The sequence below is a fragment of the Strongylocentrotus purpuratus genome, unplaced genomic scaffold (assembly GCF_000002235.5).
Source record: "Strongylocentrotus purpuratus isolate Spur 01 unplaced genomic scaffold, Spur_5.0 spur5_contig_861, whole genome shotgun sequence".
Lineage (NCBI taxonomy): Eukaryota > Metazoa > Echinodermata > Echinoidea > Camarodonta > Strongylocentrotidae > Strongylocentrotus > Strongylocentrotus purpuratus.
In genome coordinates, this window is record NW_022145570.1 from 3660467 (window position 1) to 3682973 (window position 22507).

At 38.0% G+C, this 22507-nt stretch overlaps 1 long non-coding RNA gene across 1 annotated transcript; it reads right to left on the reverse strand.

The window, feature by feature from the left end:
- Nucleotides 1-9135: 9135 nt before the first annotated feature.
- On the reverse strand, nucleotides 9136-11596 carry LOC115929964. The gene is made up of 2 exons (XR_004066767.1): nucleotides 11508-11596; nucleotides 9136-9195 (listed from the first exon to the last, which is right to left on the reverse strand). It is a non-coding gene; the product is annotated as an uncharacterized LOC115929964 (long non-coding RNA).
- Between the last annotated feature and the right edge of the window lie 10911 nt (nucleotides 11597-22507).

Here is a 22507-nt window from a genome sequence, read left to right on the forward strand (position 1 = left end):
TCAAACACACGCACCCGCCCATACTCACACACACGCACACACGCACACGCGGACACTGACACACACACGCGCTCTCTCTTTTCATCCTTTCTTCCTAGCCTGTATCCCTCTAGTACAGTGTGAATGCAATAAATAAATCAGCTCCCTCCTAGCCCTTACCATTCTCTTTTATTTCGATTCTGTATCACTTATTTTCCCGCTTCCCTCTCTGTCTATACAACTCATTTTGCTCTCTCGTTTACACGCGCACCCACACGCAACTACACAGTTCATATTTATCCACTCCACTTTACAGTTAAGCCCGTCACACACTACACATTGTCCTGCGATCCGATTTGTGTAGAAAGTGTGGTTAGATATGATGGAAATCTAAACAACCATGCACTATCCTCCTGATTTAGGGTCTAAATAAAAGAATAGTAACAGTCGGAATCTTGGTGCATTTCACTCTTCTAGTCACAATATAAGCCGAATCGGCTTCATAAATCGTTAATTTCAGAAAATTTGATTTTTTATCAAATGACTAAGTGAAGATTTCACATGTTTAAATGTTAATATAAAACGATATCATGATTCTTTTCAAAATCGAATCGTAGTCAGATCTTGTATTGTGCGCCGGGCTTTTATACTTAAATTATAACCATGATTCGAATTGACAACGATTGACACTTTGAGAGAGAAATTGGAAATAGACATAAATATCTCAACTTTGGATTCTTCTTCATTGAGGACCCGAAATGACATTTTAATAGTAATTTCAAATTTGCTGAAAAACCCAATTAGCTGCAAATCGCGAGTTACGTCACAACATTCGCAAGATAAGCAATATGATAATTTTTAACATTTACTTATTTATTCATACTTGCACAGCTGTCATAAAGTGCAGTCCTGTAACATAAAACTTATAAAAACTCATAAAAATTTATAAAGAAATATATTACACTTATGTGAACATCATCCCAAAAATAGATGCACTTTGATTTTGTAACTTAACTTGCTATAACGATATAAAAAACGTATGAATGTGAAAACTTTTACAGCATCGTTCTATTTTGTTCGTACTTCTACTATATCGTACTTACCCACAACTGCTTTATTGTACAACCAGGCGCGTACGCAGACGGGGGGGGGGGGGGAGGGGGGGGGGGGGGATTACTCCCCTCAATTAAAAAAAAATGTGTGGGTATCGCAGGATATAACCCATAACTCCTCACTTTTTCAAGTGTAAAAAAAGAAAAAAAAAGAAAAAAAAAATTGTGCTTAAGGATGAGAAAAAAAAACTGACCTCGACCCCCCGGCCCCCCCCCCCCCCCCACTGAACGAAATATCGATCGGCATAATTTTCCAATTTTCGGGACAAAAAAATATGTGCTCTTAAGACCCCTCCCGCTTATTCAACGGCCGGCAGAGTCGTTGCGAAATTTTTGGTCAAAAACTGGACTCCAAAAAAAAAAAAGTGCTCTTACCCCCCCCCCCCCCCGCTTATTCAGCGGCCGGCTGAGTCTTTGCGAAACTTTCGGCGCGATTTTCAAATTTTAACCCCCCCCCCCCTTTGAAAAAAAAATCCTGCGTACGCTACTGTGTACAACCCATGCTAGATATAAGCTGTAAAATAAGTAATTTTTAAAAGAGTCGTTTGAAAAATTGTAAGAAATAAATAGGAAATAGGTCTTCTTCTAGTTTCTAATATGTTTATACACTTCTGAAGTATACAATAATATTAAACTTAAATATGATGATATCAGTGATTAAATACGTACCGGAACATCTGATTTAAAACACGATTGCAGCTACTTTTGAAAAACTAACTCAGGGGCGATTTCAATGGCTTGTTGTATTAACGTCAGAAGTAAACAATTAAGAAATAAATATTTCAGAGGCAAACATTCAAAGGAAAATATGTTAGAAGAAAAATTGTCAGCGGAAAATTGTCAGAGGTAAAAATGTCAGATGTAAAAGTGTCAGAGTTAAAAACTTCAGAGGTTATAATGTCAGAGGTAAAAATATAAAAACAAAAGCATGTTACAGGTTAAATATTGGTAATGGTTGTATGTTAGGCTTATTGAGAAAGAATAACGGAGGATTCTCTACAGTAATTATTTCAGCGCTGCTTTAATTTTGTCTTTTTTTAACTTTTACATATAGCTCCGTTTAGTCTCATTTGACAACGCCCCCTATCGTCAGAGCCAGCAGCCTGATACGTTAGCCAATGGACTTTTACAACAAAAAATTCGTTAAAAATTCATTTTTTGTTTAAACGAAAAGCACATCCACCCCGACGTACGTTATCACTAGCTCTTTCATTGGAACCCTCATGTCTCATTGACTTTTGAAAGTTCACCGACCGTAATTTCGCAAGCTCGCCATTGCCTATATAACACATGTACAACAAGTCGAACTTTGGACTCAATTTACCACGCGATTGTAAGGTTATAAGTCAAGCACACGAAGGATAAGAAGCATGAATTACCATAGATCAGTTCTGATTTGTTCATTATGTCCATTTCATCCATCCCCCACCTTAATTTTTCCATTTAGTAGAGGCAAGCATTTTGCCGAGGTAAGCAAAAACATGAATATTCATGAACGGTCAGACAATACAGCCTTTTAGTACGTAACGTATAGTGGGCCGTATCGCTCTTGGAAGTGTAAAATGGCCGCCGCGCGTGCGAGCCCACTTCAAGCGTTATCACGGGCGGGAATAGGCGATGATCCGTAAAGGAGGTAGAGGTCAGTGGTTTGTGCTAGCAATGTTCCAGCGAGCGAAAATGAGACAACCGGAGCAATATGATTTACCTTTCGGCCCAAAATTAAGATTTTTTTGCCCGATTATTGCCGAGGGGAGACGGGGGCTACTTCCGTAAAGTCCGTATTAAAAGCCTCTTACACGCACAAACAAAAAAATAGTTATCGGCCCAAAACTCCTCCTCCGCATCACTTGGGGAGGAGGAGGGGCACGTTTCTCTGGTGCCCCCTGAATCCACCACTGGCATTTCTGATCGATTTGGATTACCAAATTTGAGTTTAAATAAACCTATTTTGTTGACAGATTTTACTCTTATTTAAGATATCACGACTTTGACAGATTGTCATTTCTTGAGCAATAAGCTAAATGTAATTAGTACCAACATTGTAAAACCCAACGGTGAGAGTTATGTATTAAACATTCATTCATGCACCTATGGCAACATAATTGTATGGAACACTGTTGGAATTATTCTTCACAAGACAGCAAACAAACGGTATACATGAATTAAATCTATTAATTTGGCGATGATTTTTCCAAAATGCACGAAGCGGGACTACTCCATTGGTATAAGATCTGTGGATATTTGGGGTCATTATTACCATTACGAACTGGTCTGTTTTGCGGAGTTGGTTAGAATTAAATACATCTTTTTCCCTCAAAGAAATACATAACACAGAAACCATGAAGTTCCCTGTTTAAGAATTAATTATACAATTATTCTGTAAAAGTCATCTGGTGGGCATCACAATCTGTCGGGTTTTCGATTTTTTTCCGACGACGCAAGTACACAACGGCCAGGACGATGATTACGACAACAACGAGAACGATCGTCGATATCACCAGCGGTATCCACACATCAGGCTTGACAGGAGATTCTATAGAAAGAGAGTAAAGAATTAACATATATTGTTAAAAGATATAGCACAAGTTTGAATAAATAGCTGCATTAAGTATTTAATTCAACGCCTGGGTGGAGAGTGACAAATATAGACCAATTTCTTGCCAAAGGACATTAGTGACGTGGCGGGACTCGAACCGCGGACCTTGTGATCGACAGTCCGGCGACGTATCCACTCATCCACAATCACAATCACACGGTGAACATTTATTCGATTTCCATTCTTCACCATGAGAGTAGACATTTCCAACATTATTACAAGGCAGCAGTGAGTTCGAATTAGAGGGACCCATGTACGAGATTGGTGGTCCAGATATGTATTTACAAAACAAATCATTTTACGCAGTGGCAGGTTATTTGTCTGTTTTTCTTTTGAAGAGGGAGAGTGGAGCACAAGCGCTCCGTGCCAAGTATTACAAACAGTCTGACATACGTTAAGTCTCACATCAAAAAGTGTGTCACCCCCTTGTAATGTTCTTGAGCACATTCATGTACCAGGTCTCAGAAGACACTTCAAAATGTGGTTATTAAGGGGGGGGGGGTGGGGTTGTCAGTTATATTCCTAATTGCGCCCTCAGGTGACCTGCCTGTGCTGATTTTACGTACCATCAGGTTTGTCTACGGTACTGCACTTCTCTTCAGAGATCGTGGTAGACGTGCAACCGATGAGTGATGAGTTATCAGGAAGTCCTGAGAGTTCAAAGCCACGATCATGCTCCGTTTGGTAGTCGCTGTCCATGTCGAATCTAACACAGATATAGAAGGCACTGCCACAAGCAACAGCAGGGTCTGCACTGCCGAAATCAACAGCGAACGCCGGTATCTCGCCTTTCACGTACTGCTGTGACCTCTGCGTATCATCTAGAATCTGTTCTTTATAGTCATATCTGAGGAGTATATATATTTTACTAAACCTGGGTGGAAAGAGGCAAATGTAGAGTAACAATGTCTTACCAACTAACATTTGTTCCGCGGCGTGATTTTAAACGCGAACAGTCTGGTGACGTATTAACTATATAATGTCTTGTATTCGCTTTTCACATTTCAAGGAACTAAGTTCTTGAGAACTTTTCGAATTTGTTGAGGTTCTATATTTTATAAAAAAACCTTTTCCGTCATTCTTGGTCGCTGCCGGGTAAGTTTGATGATTTTAGGCATACAGTTAACTCTCATTGGGCATTGCTATCTCATATGAGTTTAATTTTTCCAATAACAGACAAACTTTGAAGTATTAATGTTGTCGGCATATCTTACCTCTTGCCAGTGTTAGTCTCATCAAGGGCTACCCAGGCACTAAGTTTCCACAGATTTATCCCTGTAAATTTGTAGTGTGCTGGCTTTCATGGATGGTGATCAAGACTCGAAGGTGGAATTGGTCTCCACGTGCCATGACAAACGGTGACACTCTCCTCACCCTTACATCTTGGATAAATAGGATGGAAGATGAGAGAGAAAGAGAGAGAGAGAGAGAGAGAGGAATAATGACGAAGTGATTTAAGGAGGTTATGCGATACTTGGCTATCAAAAGAATAGGCAAGTAAAAAGTGCACTGCGTGCCGTTTTCCAAAAATAAACCATTCGGAATTGGAAATAAAATAGGCCTACATGTTAATATCATATAATTATGTATGTTAATTATACGTAAATATAAGCATGGTATATGTAGAAGGGGAATGCAAGAACCTCCAATTTCCCAAAGCCCCCTCCCCCCCCCCCCCAAAAAAAACTTCTGGAACCGCTCTTGATATTTTTGTTTAAAGGTACAAGTTTTATCGTGTCACATAACAAAATAGGAAAACCATTACGCCACCCGTCAATTCTTATTCGGGAGGCGATGTAGTATTTATTTTATATACCTTACTTAAGAAATCCAGCCATCTGCTTGGTCGAAATTGGAGTCGTGATTTTAGCCATTCCCGTAAAGATAAGAAAAATGCCAAAACCGATTAATAGTCCCAGAGTGAGATCCCTCAAACTTCCAGTTACAAAAAAAAAAAATTTTTTTGCTGCGATCCCCATTGATTTACGTGTTAAAATGTTTTATGAGCGAGCGCAGACACCATAAAGTGCTTTTTGTCTGCGATTCCCAACTGATCGAAAATTTCAGTCCTTTTTCCGGCAAAGATAAACAGACAGTGTCTCGGATTTTCCGAGATGTTTTAACCAATCTTTACTCAATAAAAGGATAAGGTAAGAATTCTTCGTAGATTTTTGTTTCAATTTGGCATATATAAGACATATCGACTGCTTTAATATTCGAGGTCTGGCTGATTTTATATGCTCTCGGGAACTCACGCAGACCCTGCCATGACCCATCGGCGTCGGCGCAACAAAAACTGGAAGTTCACATTCGGGCGATAAACTTACGCCCCCCCCCCACCCACTGTCAACATTAATATACATCTCTAGTTTAGAGTCAGGAGGCGAAATATTTCATTCCCTCATAATAATGTGTTACTTTGCCTAGATTACATTTGCCCCGGGCGCCGTTCGACAAATTGGTCTTTGAATTTTCGTGCGATATTTTGGGCATCGTAGGACCAGGGAGACATGCCCTGGTAGGACGCTACCGGCTACGATGTTTGTGTTTACATTATCTACGAGCATCGTGCCACTTTTCGTATTAGCCCTCGGAGGCAGGCCGGGGCAAACTCGTACAGAGGCTGCATGCTCGGAGAATGTAGGGAAGTCGTGAAAGTTCAGTGCAGTTACCGTGCAGTCTCCGCAGCCTCCGCACGGAAATCGTAAGGAGCCCGTGCAGAAGTTGCGGGGATAAGGCGCGGTGACCGCGCAGCCGCCCTGCCGTTTTGAACCCTTTTTTGCCCCCATGTTCACCGAAAATCGTGCGTTTGCTTAACGATCAGCGCCAGGCCTCCGCGCGATGCCCGTGCGGGATTATGCATTCCAGCTACGACATGTCTACGGGCTACGAAATAACGAATCAAAATTGTAGAGGTCGCGGAGCCGTGAATCCGTGAGAAAATCTCACGGTCGCCTCCTGCCTCCACACGGAGGCCGCAAGGGAAAAGGGTTACGGGCAGGATACTCAGTAGTCTAATCGCAGGCCAAATGTAAACTAGGCTTAAAAACTTCAGGATATATCTTACGATATGGGCAGGATAGACAGCATTCGCCTTCAAGTCTCACAGGCCTGTTGCAATCAGGATCGGGGCATTCCTTTGTAGTACACGCAGCTGTTCCGTTGTTACAAGTACATTGTGTGCACGGATCTCGTTGCCAGACATCTTCGTGCAAATGTTTTCCTCCCGTATCCACACAAGGATATATGTGTCGGCCTAAAACAGAGTATAATGACATCGTTAGCTATTTCCTACCGGGTCAATAAACTATAGTTTTTGAGAGAGAGAGAGAGAGAGAGAGGGGGGGGGGGGGATCCAGACCGGAAGTTAAGGACAGAACTCAGAAAGCAAGGACGAGGGTTGATCGGAGTACAGTCTAGACTGATTCCGATGCATATTTCAGGAGAGCCTTTTTTTAAATCGAATCTAATCTTCTGAAGGTGAAAACAAATCGACATATTTTATAAATGATAATGGTAAAACACAAACATGGAAGATTATATATAAAAACAATGGTATATTGGGATATCATACAAGCCAGATAAAAGGTCTCATTGCGAATGAACCCTTGTTGCGCTCATTAACAATGTATGGCGTAACTCCGGGGTGACATACCCACCAATCATATGGGGGGGGGGGGGGGGGAGAAAAAAACGGGGAGGGGATGTGGAAATATGAGAAGGGGATGTTAGAACACATTGAACTAGAAGCGGCTCTAGGGAGCGGGGTGAGCCTTTGGGGCTTAAGCCCCCTCCCCCAAAAGTGTAGAAAATAAGTGCAAGAATCTCATGCCTCCACCACAGTAGGCTATCCCCTCCCCCAAATTATGAGGTCGAACGGCTAATGCCCATACATAATCATTGATTGTATATAACTAATTAAATATCTAAAAACATTGGTGTTCTTTGTAAATTACGTATATTTCTGCCTGAAAAAGTATTGTTGATGTTGTATAATTGTTTAATTTTGCCTTACTTACATTACTGTAATATCACCTTGGTCGGTGTGGGAACAACTAAATTAGAACCTCTCTATAAACTTCAAAAGAAAGCTTTAAGAATATGTACAAATTCCTATTATCAAACTCATTCACGTCCCCTGTTTTTTCGCCTAAGAACACTCGATATTTATGATATACATACAATTAAAAGTACCATTATGATGTATGATGTTTATAATAATTATGTACCTAAAAGAGTTTGTCAAATGTTTATCCTTAATAAATCAGTTCATTCATATAATACTCGTTCCTGTATCAAATATCATTATAATAAAGGTCTCTACCCAGTTAATGCTTTACTCTTTTAGACATAATGGTCCCCGTATTTGGAACGATTTAACTGATAAGCCAACAGTATGCACAACTATATCATCCTTTAAAGTTCTATTGAAGAGACAGTAATGGTCTCTTCTTATTTCCCTTAACTCTTTCTTTTAACTCGTTCTACCTTGCAATGTACCATGCTTGTGTGTGTGTGTGTATGGTGTGTGTGTTCATCGGTGTGTATCTATAATGTGTAGTATCTTATTTATATATCGTTATTGTCGTAGTAACGTGTACAACCATGTAATCTCGTTATTTATTATTTATGTCAGGGGACTATTATACTTACAAGTTTTTCAAACTTCCTTTTTAGTGTCCAGTTTCTTAACTCAAAAATTGTCAGATTATGATTGTTTCATGTTACTTGTGTATATATATTATGTTAAGGTTTTATGATTGAAATAAATGAACTGAACTGAACTGAACTAATCAATGTTAACATTGTTAGGTCCGACCATTTTACCCATCCGATAAACCTTGTGTCCCCCACCCCTTCCCTGTAAGTCGCCCTTTACCCGGGCCCCCATAGTTTGGCCTACTTCCTACCATTACATAATGAAGTGCAGCCAATCATCGGTGCAGAGCTGGCTGGGTTACTGCTTATATAAAGATATAAAGATAGACGAGTAGGAATGAAGATGTTAGACAAGAGCGCCAGGGAAATAAGGATTTTGTTGTGCCAATCCCCTCCCGATAAACTTGGAAACCCCAAATTTGTTACAAAGTAATAGTTGAAGAGTCCCGGAATCAGGCAAAATATAGCAGATTTAAGTGAATTTAATACTGCTTCCGGGGCTATTCAGCCCACCAAATAATCTGTGTATCCCCCTCCCCGTCGTTCCCTGCCAGTCGCCCCTTCAACTTTAGCCCCCATAGCTAGGCCTACTTCTTACCAGTACATAGTGAAGTGCAGCCAATCAACGGTGTAGACCTTATGGGGAAACTTCTAAAATGGAAAGGAAGACCATCGTATGTTACTGCATTTCTTCCACGTTTCAGCTCAACACAGACGTTGGCCTCGCCGCAGTTTAAAGACGGAGCAACGAAGGTATACACGACGTCCAGGAAGATGAGTTTTTTATTTTTTTTTATGTACCTCTGCGATGCCTGATCAACATTGAGAACTTGCTCGGTGAAACCTATCCTGGTGTGACTGAGAATGACCAAAGTGAATGCAAAATGAACAATTCACATACTGACTAGTATTACTGGTATATGACCTGGTTGTATGCATCCACTGGCTTGATTTGAGCGGGGATCACAGTGATTAACTTTGAATTTCCCATCCCAGGCTCAGGTAACGCCGAACCATCCGACAATTAACAAATAATCAAATAAATAAACGAATAATAATTAATATGTAAATGAATAGATAGATAAATAGATGAATAAATAGATGAATTAACTAATGATTTAATCAATAATGAAAGTTATTAACGAATTCAATAAATAAACTAACTAAAAAATACACTTCTCTAGCAAATGCAATGATAATAACGCGACAAGAATGGCCTTCATTCCCGAGTTTCTGTACTGACAACGCGATTCAAATCGGGTTTTATTAATACAAATAAAACTAGACATATAATATTTGTTTGGAACAAGTATAGGTGGGCTGGTCAACTAAAATTCGAGACAAAATAGAGCATAAATTAGCGAGATACTGCTTTAAAATTCTTAAAAAACAATACTATGTAGATTCATGACGTGAACGAAATTCACCTTCTATAGGCATAACACGCAATTTAAAAACTTTCTTATATGTGCCCTTTAATCGAAATTTTCACTCTGATGACGTCATCAAAATGAAAAATGGTGATTGTTGAGCTTGTAGAAATTTATCTTAACTACAACATATCGAAATTTGGAAGAAAATTGATCAATATTTACAGAGGTACAATCAATTTCCCATAAATATGCTGATGTCATAATATGCAAATTCCTATTTTTAGGTCGAAGGCCATTATGATGATGTCTAAATATTTTTAATAGCCAAATAAGACATTAAATCATATTTCCGACTCATTCTCTATCAAAATATGAAAAAAGATTGGGGGTCCAGTTCCATCCCAAAGAGCTATAATAGAATTTCTATAGGCATGTTTTTGCCCATATATGCTATGTATTACAAGAGCTCGCGCGCACGGACATTTATCTTGAATGGACGCTCATCTTGTTATGAATGGTCATAAAGAGATAAACATTATATCAAATTGTTCGAAAGAATATGAGAAATATCATAATAGAAAAAAATTGCGATTCTTTGTTGTGTAATGGTGTTACGCGCGTAAACGCGCCCGCATGCGCGTGTGCGCGATTTTTTATAAAATGCTTAAAATGACCTGAAACGTATGCAAAATAAATTTGAGACGATTTTGAGCATTTACAAATTTTGCGCGCGCACTGACGCACGGACATACGCGCACGCGCGCGTTTTTTGACCTGAAATTGACCGGACTGATATTGACCTTGATCATGATAAATATGATTGAAAAATCACTTTTGGTTATGATATGATCAAGAGTTTATTTTCAGAAAACTTCACAAAATGGCGCCTAGATCACGTCATCAGTCAAGGTCAAGGTTGAAAACTTTGCTGTGCTTTGTTCATATGCCTATACATATTATGTGTGACAAATTTTAAGACATTTGATTTTGCCATTTTCAAATTATTTTGAACACAAAAAAGTGGGTCGAAATAAGAAAAATAAATAAATAATAATAAATAAAGGCGATTTTAACAAAAATATAAGGTGGTCTGTATTAGATACAGCCCACCTGAAAAGTATGATACATGATTGTAGTCCAAAGAGTAAAGATAACATGTTTACAATATAGAATGATGAATAACATATATAAATAAACGTAAATATTAAACATCTACAAAACAGATCGTAGAATAAAGGCCTACGTACAAAACTGGGAAATATCGAATACGAATATTAATAGAAATACAAATAATAATAATAATAATAATAATAATAATAATAATAATAATAATAATAATAATAATAATAATAATAATAATAATAATAATAATAATAATAATAACAATGATAATAATAATAATAATTAAAAATAAATAAAAATAATAATAATAATAATACTAGACATTTGTAATGCGCCTTGTCTGTCAAAATTAATACTCCTGGTGCAGTTGTGAGAAAATTGCATGATTGAAGGGCATACGTCTATTAATTAATTCAAGAAGGTAGGCAAGATACACATAAGTTTAAGTTTAACGTACTTCGGGACTAAATTTTGCAATAATATAATAAAAAATTGATTTGAATATGTAAGATAACATACGCTTAAGTTATGAATTGAAACACATGGGAGATACTGTTGTAAAAAGCAAAACAAAAAGTACATTACGGTAATAAAAGAAACGTTTTTTTTTAGCGCAGGTTATGACTCTTCATCTATGTTTTTTATAAGGAGATCGTATTCACATACCTGTGAGTAGTGTTTACAGGAGCAATCCAGGCAGACAACTCCCAGAGAGATTCACCTCTCAGTCCTGACGTGTCTTGGGCATTTATAAATTTGACTTCTACCGCAAGAACTATTGTTGCGTCAGCGTTATTCGTCACATTGCGTTGACTTTGAATGGTAGGGCTGACATTAAGCACTGCCAGGTCTGATATGAATCAAGATTTAAGAAATAGACTTGATGACTAGTCATAATATCATAATACAAAAAAAAGAGGGGGAAAGAAGGGGGGGGGGGGTGAATAAACGTTGGATGCTGAAACATTTGATTTCTCGTGTCTGATATAACATATACGCAGCACTTCGGGAAAAAAAGATGACGTAATCTTGAAAAAGAGAGGCCAACAAAGTTAAGAGAAGATAGCAGAAAATTAGGGGAGAAAGGGGGGTTAGAGAGTATCACAAAGGGAAATAGCGATAATTTCGTATCCCCCCCCCCCGGATCAACCTGGAAACCCCAAATTTGTAAGACAGTAAAAGTTGAATAGGCCGGTTTCAGGCAAACTAGCAAATTTAAATCAATTAAAAATCCTGCTGCCATTTTGGAGTTTGTTGTATGTATTGTAGTAGTGAATTTACGACACAGTCCTACAAAGGTGTGGTCATATGAGAGGGCGGGTGGGAGTGGGGGGGGGGGGACTCTCAGAAGACTTACTGTGCGGACAGGTAAAGCAGCATCTTCCTGGCAGTTTAAGGGGTTCAACGCAGAATGCCGGTTGACAAGGTTCAATTACGCATGTTGTAGTGCTGTTATCACACGAACAGGTTGTGCATTCGTCAACGTGCCACACTTCGGAGTGACGACACTCCACGATAAAAACAAGGTAAAGGGGGATCGCCGGATGAGAGGCTGACTGAAAATGCTGATGGAAAATAAAATATGAATTGAAATAGATCCATCGAAATGTATCAAAATCATGGGAAAAGTCTTATTATGGTAATCATGGGGAGGGTTATTTTTTAAGCTGACCAAGTTTTAACGGTCTAATCTATATAAATTGATCAAATTTTTCAATGATTGGAGTACTCTCCAAGTACTCTACCACAAAAATGTTCATTCATTGAAATGTAAGAAAATAACAAGAAAAACGAGAGGAAAGTTGTGTACACAGATGCTCTTTAGCAATACGAAGTTTCTAATGTCCGAAATAAAAAATGAAGGAATCAATAATAGAGCAAAGTATTGTTACCTTTTCTTTTTCCAAAACAGAATAATTCGGTAAAAGTGTTCAATTCAAATCAATTAAATACTGGTATTATGTTGACAATTACCCACCCCCCCCCGAAATTTACCGACACCCTTTTCATTAAAGGGGAAGTCTACGCTTAATTATCTTCGGGGTAATTGTCCTAGGGGGTAATTTTTCGGGGGTAATTGTTCTTGGGGGTGGGGGGGGGGGGGTCATTGTCCCGCTGGTAATTGTCAGGGGGTAATTATCCGAGAACCAATTGAACTTATTACAAAGGTTGGATTACCTATTAAGATTGGTGAAACCAAGTAATGGATAATTAAATGGACCGCCTACATTATACTCAATAGGGTCATCTTTGTGTCACTACACCCCCCCCCCCCTCATCATGATAAATCGATTAAACTGCATTTTGGCCATTGATTTGGGGGAGTTGTTGGCATTTTGGAAAGAAAAACAAATTGCTTGAGAGTTGAGTATTCATTTTCGTTCAAACGGAGTGAATAACGCAAAAGCTTTGATTTACCCGATTGATCGGTCATGCAGTCGAGGAATTGTTTGTCCAACTATTTCTAGAGTGTTAGCGTTACATAGCTACTACAGCAATGTAAAAATGTACGCTCTTTGTACTAAAATCTCACTATTATGATGGCTGCAAACGGTTTTCTTATAGTTTGTTAATATCCCATTGATTCAACAACCAAAAGTTGTGGTAATGATTTTTTTTTTTTTTTGTCTGTTTGTTTGTTATGGTGTGTGTTTACCTGACTGCTAAGAAAACATTTTTTTGCTTGTAAGTAAGTAATTGGGACCGACGGCGTCAAGTCCCATTAGGCCTCTCTACGTGACTTGCTAATGCTTTACCAAAGGGAACTTGCTCATTGACTTGGCTTCGGACCTCGGACCTCCCGGTTACGAGACCACTGCTCTACCACTTAGTCATCACACCTCCACGAGGTGAGATATTGAAGATAACAAGTAGATATTGATAAACGATGAATTAAATAGCACTGTGATATAATAACAATGACAAGTATACTAGCTGTATAATATAGTTAAGAAAGACTTACATTGGGAAGAGGCATGGTGCACCACGAGCATCAGACTTCCAAATACAAGACAGGCAAGGTACCAAGAACGATTCATCATCATTTGGAGTGTTGTGACAACAATTGATTTAAGCCCAGAGAGACTGAAGGTTTATATAGACATACCGCCTGCTTACATATTTATGAAATTCCCTTGATAAAATTTCTCCTTCAAAATACTCTCAGAACACTAGAATTTGAAATTCTGGTTATTATGACGTGTGGCTTATAAGCGGTGGATAACAATGACCGGAAATGAATGTGGTAGTTTAAAGGCATAATCCAGACCCTTACAATTAAGGTACAAATCATGATTAAGATTAGAAAAAAATCCGCTAAAGATGGTCACTTTTATTGATTGTGAACGATGGCAGCACTTCACAATAATCAAAGGCACGGGCACATTGACAACCCTACCCCCCCCCCCTCCGATGGAATGGAATCAAATTGAAAGGAGAAAAAGGAGAGAAAATGAAAGGCTATGTGTGGGTGTGTGGGTCGGAGGACGATAAAAGAAGATGATAGAACCCCTTTTACAACCTCCCCTTAGCGGTTGTGTGAGTGAGACCGATGCACCCCCTTGATATTAGTGTCCCCTCTATACTAACATTGACATGAAAACAAACACTGCTCATTTGACGTTAACTCGAACATATGGACATTAATATTTTTAAAAATCTTATAGCAAGTTGGAAATGGCATGCTGTAGGGGAAAGGTCTGAGAGACATGATCGCTAAGACTTCCAAGAAATCAGCTTTAAGGTTTAATACGGGCAATTTCACTACCCTATCGTATCGTTTATAGAAACCAGTTTATGATTATGTAATGATGTCATTGTCATGTTTAAACATTCCAATATTTGGCACAGGCTATTGAAATTGCCAGAGTTTGATTTTTGAAAGTTTTTGCGATCGTTTTAAGTTTTACATGTTTATTCACTAGTAAGTATCCCGTTGTTGTTGTCGTTGTTTTATACTCCATGAGCGTAGCTTTTGAAGTTACATGTATATGTATTACATTATCTTACAATGCCGATGCAGTATGTGTATATTTCCAGCGGACGATAAATGGCGCTAAATGTACAATAGTTGCAAACGAAAATACCTTTAACATTATTCTGTCATAAGGAGACCAATCTTGAATCCAAGGAAATGAGTATCTCGTTGTCCGGATATTCCTTGTGAATTTTGGAGCAGCTTGCTTCGATATATAACGAAATGTTATTTTCTCATGCTTCTTTCCTTTTATTGTCGATTTAGCCTGAACTATTACTCATTTCCATAAATGACAAAATTGCTCTTCATCTTTCTTTTTATATCTTATCCACTCTTCTTCGATTTTTCTCTTCATTCTCTTTCCAACTCTTTTCATCTGTTATCACTAATTCTTTATTGCAACCAAAACCTAAGGTTGAATTCTAAATACAAATCTTAAATCTAAGATCTAAGATCTTTTGAGGTCATATTTCGCTTCCTTTCTGACTCCCTATCTCTTTCTACTTTATTAAGCACCAGTCTTTTCCCCTCTCTTCTGCTCACTAAATTTTCTCCTCTCCCTACGAGTCAAACAAAAACTCTTAATCTCTTGCGAAATCTCTGTCAATAACCTCATCTCTCTGTCATTTTATTCAGATATATCATAATGCTTTACATCGATACAAAACGTAATTTTGATTAAATAAATTTATCTTGGTTGAAATGAAGGCGATACTGGTATAGAGGATATAATAATACAATCATGTTAAAAAACATACTTCACACTTTAATAGATATCATGTCTAGAATCAAAATTGTAATTTTGTTGAAATATATGCAAAAGATTAAAATAACAATACATTCAAACTCCAAGCTCTACGATGGAATATCGTGCAATCCGCATACCTCCCTAGTTTATATCGTGAAATATCAAAACAAAAGAATATGGTTCAAACAACAAATCCCCAAACTGAATGAATCTATTCATTAAGAGGACACTTTTTTTTTGGTCTCGAAATTTTAAAATTTGACATTTTGCTCCTTTGGGGGGGGGGGGGGGGTGAGGGGGGGGGGGTAAGATCATCTTTTTTAAGTCAGCCATTGGCATAAAAAAAGGGGGGGGGGGTTGCTCCAAAATACACATAAAAACAAAACTGAAGGGGGGGGGGGGGTTAACCTGTACAGTAAGCAAATATTAACCGACTACGAAGGTAATGGTATAGAGATATCGACTGCTACTCGGGGTGATGGCAGCGGAATCAACTTCCCCTTGAGCGTATAAAAACAGCCAGTCCTCTCGTAGCAGTCGATATCTCTATACCATTACCTCCGTAGTCGGTTAATATTTGCTTACTGTACAGAAGTACTATCACACCCCTAGCTCACAGCTCAAGTGATGGTAAATCTATCATTGATCATGTGACCTCGTTTAGACCAATCAGATTGCAAGATTCTTAGTATGCGGGATATAATAAAGAATAATAATAAGAAGAAAACTTATAATAAAAAGTGACCATTTCTAATGCGCAATTTGGTCAAAATGGCACATACGTCTATCAAGTAATTCAAGAAGCAAAGCAAAATACACAAAAGTTTATTTTTAACATACTTCATGACATAATTTTGCAATAATATAATTGAAACATCACCTTTAACATTAAAGCAAGTTAACATACGCTTAATACATATACAAGTATATTGTTGTTTATAGCCAATACAATGTATATTATAGTAATAAAAGAAACTTTTTTTAAGAGTAGGTTTTATGACTATCTGTTTCTGTAAGGATGTCGCAAGCACATAACTGTGATACAGGAGCAATCCAGGCAGAAAACTCCCAGAGAGATTCGCCTCTCACTCCTGTCGTACTTTGGGGATCTCTAAATGTGACTTCTACCTAAAGAACTAGTGTTGCGTCACCGTAAGTTGTCACATTGCGTTTACTTTGTATGGCGGGTTTGACTTAATGTCACGTCTGATATTAATCAGGATTTAAGAACTAGGTTTGATGACTAGTTCATAATTATCATGATACGAAAAAAGAGGGGGGGGGGGTGAATACACGTTGGATGCTGAAACATTTGAGTTGGGCATTTGTGATATGAATGAGTCACAGTATTCAGTTTTATATGCCTGTTGCACAAGAGGCGTCATTAGTGACGTAATACTGCGTCAGGGCGCTATTGCGCAGTCTTTGGCGGAACATTGTTGAGAGTGACAACATAAACATTGCACCCATGGCATTTAATAAATGGTCTTTGGCTATTAAATTGCTTTCATCAGTTTGATTAATCCCAGTATTAACGCAGTCGAAATGACGACGTGTGTGCAACTTGGAAACACCAAATTTGTTTGTTTATGTATTTTAGTAGTGATTTCGCGACACAGTCCAACATAGGTTAGGTCCTATGAGAGGGAGGGTGGTAGTGGGGGGGGGGGGGGGGGGGGCTATCGGAAGACTTACCGTACGGACAGGAAACGGTGTTGTTCTTGTTCTTGTTGTTGTTGTTGTTGGGTTTTAAGGCTGTCCGATCTGAACACAAATTATTTCCGCCTGCATGCTACACTGTTCTTCGAGTTATTCATCTGTGATTATTAGATGGCGCTGTCTACAACTTAAGGGAAATACGGGTCCTTTCAAGCAAGGCAACAGAGTACCACTTCTTGTTAGCCTCATCGTACGCCTCCCATCCATCGATCTTCATCCTCCTGCCACCTGCCGAACTTCGCTGCTCAAAACCACCCTCTTCACATTATCCAGTGTGACTGAACACGATGAGTGCATATTCTAGAAAAGAAAACAAAAATGTATATGATTTAAATCATTTTAGAAAATATATCCTGGAAGAAAGGCATGCATGAACGAGATACTATTGATCTCAAAGATGAATGTGATAACTGATATGACATACATATCATTATCAATGATATAAAAATATAATAAAAATCATTTGGTATTATGTTTTACTTATCATTGATTAAATTTTTGTGATATTTAGTTACATGGAATTTAGATGTTTTCAGATGATTTTTTACTTTAGTATTTGTGTCAAGTTTGAATTTGAGAAGTGAAATCTAAATTTTATGAAAGAATGAGAACTTTAAAAAATGACCTCTGTGACCTTTGACCACAAAATCTAATTAGATCGTCACTTGCATACGCATACAAGAGCCAAGTTTTAAATTGATCTGTCAAATGGTTCCCAAGTTATTGCAAGAACCATTCTATTCCAATGTGTACAATGACCTTGTGACCTCAAATCTAATCAGACCATCGTCACTTCCATGATATAAATACATACATGAGCCAGGTTTGAATTTGATCCGTCAATCATCGCAACAATGAAAACACGACGGACGGACAGACATGCATGCAGCAACCCGAAACAAAATGGACCGAATAATTCACAAAGACACACAAGGAGGTTCGATTTTAACCCATGGTTTAAATATTTACATGACACATGGTCTAAATTTAGCCCAAAATAAGCGTGACACAGTCAGAGGTCCATTTATTAGACGCACGCAAGTCTACGCTTAATTTGCGATAATTTTAAACCATGGATTATGTAAATGAGGGTTTAAACCATGGGTTAAATTTAAACATTCTTTGTGAATTTGGGCCATTATTGCCTCCGGCACCCACCTTTTGTAGGCAGTTCAAGTCACGTCAAGGCACAACATCAAAGTCAAATCAAGTCGAATCAAGTCAAGTCAGATTTTAGGTGGCACAAAGTTTGTCTTAGCTGCCATAGTATGCCATCACTGCTATTCACTGCCATGGGTGATGGTTGTACACAACGTCTGTGTAGTTAGGAAGCTAGAATATTATGCTCAAACAGTCGGCTTGGTATTAGGCCGCTCAAACTCACTTACATAATCCAATTTGAGGAACAATGTCTTACATGAAAACTTGGGACAGTGAATAAACCAACTCTGGAATCTGAACTTGTTAAGTTTGTGTTACTAACTTTCAAAATGTGTTTGGTAACAATTACGATGTTTAATTCATTGTTAGCTACTCCATGACCACCACAATGGAATTGGACTTTTTATACCACAAATGAAAAAAACTAAATGATATGCATTCTATTTTTATAATCCTCCTAACTTATTTTTGCTCCTACATGTATATCAGCCAATATATATCCGATTGCCACGAAATATTCAGATCATTCTTCAGATGTTGGTAATTTAGCTAATATTTAATGGAGCAATACATATTGAAGTTTTACATACGCCAACAGAGTAAGTACTCCAAGTCACCTTTACTCTTCATATTTTTGCAAGGATAAAGTTTTCAACGTACAACACCTTTCAGTAAAGTATGAATCTGTGATGGTTTAATATTTGCTATTAAATAATTATCAAGGAAATATGTTTCTTTTTCAAAAAAATGACAGGAATTAATTTTTAACAAATGCAGTACTGTTCAATGGATACTGAACTGGCATCCATTTAAAAATACTAGCTTCACGCGCACACGCGCGTACAGTACCGGTCATGATGATGCAAGCACACGTTTGACTCATGTAGGGTCGGGGCCTTGCACGCAGCACAATCATGCTTGTTAAGCTATCCACACATGGGTACTGTATTTATTGGCTTAGGTTATGACTTGAGTCGATAAGGCATGAATTGAGCTAGTCGCTATTATATGGCTCAAAATTGTGAAAGTCAAAGATAAGTCAAGTCATGTCACAGAAAAGGGCGAATCAAATTGACTCGACCCAGAGTCGTTTACTTGATTTGCTACAACACTGGTTCTTCATGAGGGCCCTGCAATTATTATTACCAAGCCATTGCCAGTTACTCAAATACACTTGGGTGGAGAATGTCACTGTAGATTTATGTCTTGCCAAAGGAAACAAGTGCCGGACTGGGATTTCAAACCGCCAACCTAGTATATTTTTAGTCAAGTGAGTGAACCACTATATCATGACACTTCCACTTTGTTTTATAGGATCTTTCCTCTATTATCATTGTGTACAAGGGAATTGATTTTACATAATTCCTATCCTTACCGCACATATATTCATCATTGCTATTCATGCAATCTGCTACACCATCGCATTGGGTTGGTCTTAAGTAGACTTCTGTCATTGGTTCGCTGTCACAATACATATAGTCTGTATGAAAAAATAAAGTATAAATAATGAAAGTAACGAGGTACAACCATTTTCCAACTCCTTGATCCCTTTACAGCTATAAAAGCACTCTTTGTACATGTAAGTAATCTAGTGGAATCCTTTGGCAACTAAATATCTTTCATATATTTTATTCAAAATCAGAAAGATTTGTTTACACTACAGAAATAGAGGCTAGCACAACAAGCACAAGGCAGCTGAGATCTGTAATTTCAATGACATCGTAGACAAAATGTCATTTAAAGAAGAAAACAATTATTGCATAGAACTTTTTTCTTAATATTTCCAAGATCATCAGTTTTGATTAGGCCATATTGATTCTGGAGCTTTTTTTTAGTGGCAGAGTTGTTTTCAAAATAACCATAATCGTGCTAGATGCAGTGACAAATTTCTACCTGACGGCTTCCCATAGAATCACAACATTACATACGAATGCCCGTTTCATTCATATTATTTTTGTATGCAAAGTGAGAGCAGTGATGCATTAAAAAGTATGTTGAATATTAATTTAAATTATTTGTATGCACCTTGAGCATCTCAAAAGATGGATATGTTGCGCTTTATAAATATTGTTATCATTATTATTATTTAGCAGCTGATTGTATGGGATCCCATTATGCACAATTCTTGCTGCTTCAAGCATGATTACTGTTGCAAAGGTAGCAAATTTGAAAACAACTTTGCCTCACCAAAATAGCGCAAGAATCAAAATATCTAAACCAAAATTTATTATCTTGGTTTCATTTTACAAGAATTTTCTACTTGATAATATAAAACACAATGACATTTTGTGAATGATTTCGTTGGAATTACAGATCCCAGTTGTTGAAATCTTTTTGGGCTACCATATATAATAAGGAATATTGAATCTAATGCACTGATACCAACCTCTTGCTTCTACGGCAGTTATTTGAAACTCAAAGTAGTCGTAGGCATAAGTTGAGTACTGATATTCAATGAACATATCTGAACTGTTGAGGAGGTGTTTCTCGTGAGCCCCAGAAGGGAAGCCATAGTAATAACCTTCCCTGTATGTTACATTCCATGTCCTGCTGCTACTGGTGTTTGGGTCATGTCCATAACCAAAGACCAGATGGGAGCCATCATAAAAATAAGAGTACAATGGTTCGATCAGAAAGGCCAAATTTGGTGCATCAGCAAGAGTGAGCTTCCAAAGGATGTAGCCGCCCCCAGAATGATAGGTCGATGACACATTCACTGATTCACCTTGTGTGAAGACTCTCTCTACAATATAAAAAAAAAACACTGGAAATAATTGTAATGGTAATTATGATTATAATAATAACGATAAATATATAATATTGACTGGCTTAACTTTCGGGAGATACCAATTATATTGCCCAAACTAGACTCATATTGCCCCGAGTCATAGACGAGGGCAATATGGGTCTTGTGAGGGCAATATATGTGGTATCTCCCGAAAGTTAAGCCAGTCAATATTTTTTTATTGTTTTCCAAATCAGACATCTAGAGCAAATACATAAATCAACCATGACAATCTAAAAGAACTGAACAAACTTTGTCAACCAGCAGTGCTTGACAAAATTTTCGATACACTGCAAACAGTGTGCCTTAATCGGTGTGATTATTTACGTCACAATAGAGTGCGCGCAAAGTGTGCAAGTTTAATAGATGCGCAATGAAAATGACAAAATACGGCGTGGTCAATACAAGAATATATTTTCACTCGTCTCTACACGCAAAGTCTATACAAGCAGGGAGACCAAGGAAAATACAAAGGCCCGTATTCTGAAGTCGTGTCTAACTAAGCCATGTCTAAAGTTAAACAACTGTTTAGTTAGACACGACTTAGACGCGAGGTCGTGTCTAAGTCCTGTCTAACTTAATTTCGTATTCTGAAGTCGTGTCTAAGTCTCGTCTAACTAAACAACTGTTTAAGTCCTGTCTAAGTCGTGTTTAACTAAACAACTGTTTAAGTTCTGCGCAAGCCGTGTTTAACTTTTAGTCACGACTTCTGCGCATGCCCAGTAGGTGTTAATTCTGACGATAAACCCAATGCGCATGTGTGCGCGCACTGGATAAATAAATTAACGCGTACAGCTAGCTGTGCGCGTGCTGGTACCATGGTGATGTGATCGTGACGTAATGACTAGACTGCATGTATGTACGTAACGTGTACAACGTACGTACAGTGCCTCAGTGCTCGACCGAACCAGAACAGAAACTTCTCCAACAGAATGGTTAGCTTATTATAGATTACAGAATTTCCAAGATGTCACCAGTAGATAGGAATAGTTAATATTATCGAGGAAAAAAATTATGCTACACAAGAACAAATCCTGCAAAACGTATTTTGAATTTTAGAGGATGCACGTACCATCGTTCTCCCCCGCAAGTTCGGAGTCAGATAGTAGAGTGTACCTTCGACATTGAAAAGCAGCAGAATCGCGCCCTTAAACAGGACTTAAACAACCCCTCGCAGTTGTCTAAAGTTAAACAGGACTTAGACAGGACTTCATGTTTAACTTTATTTAAACACGACTTCAGAATACCAAAAAAGTTAGACACGACTTCGTGACTAA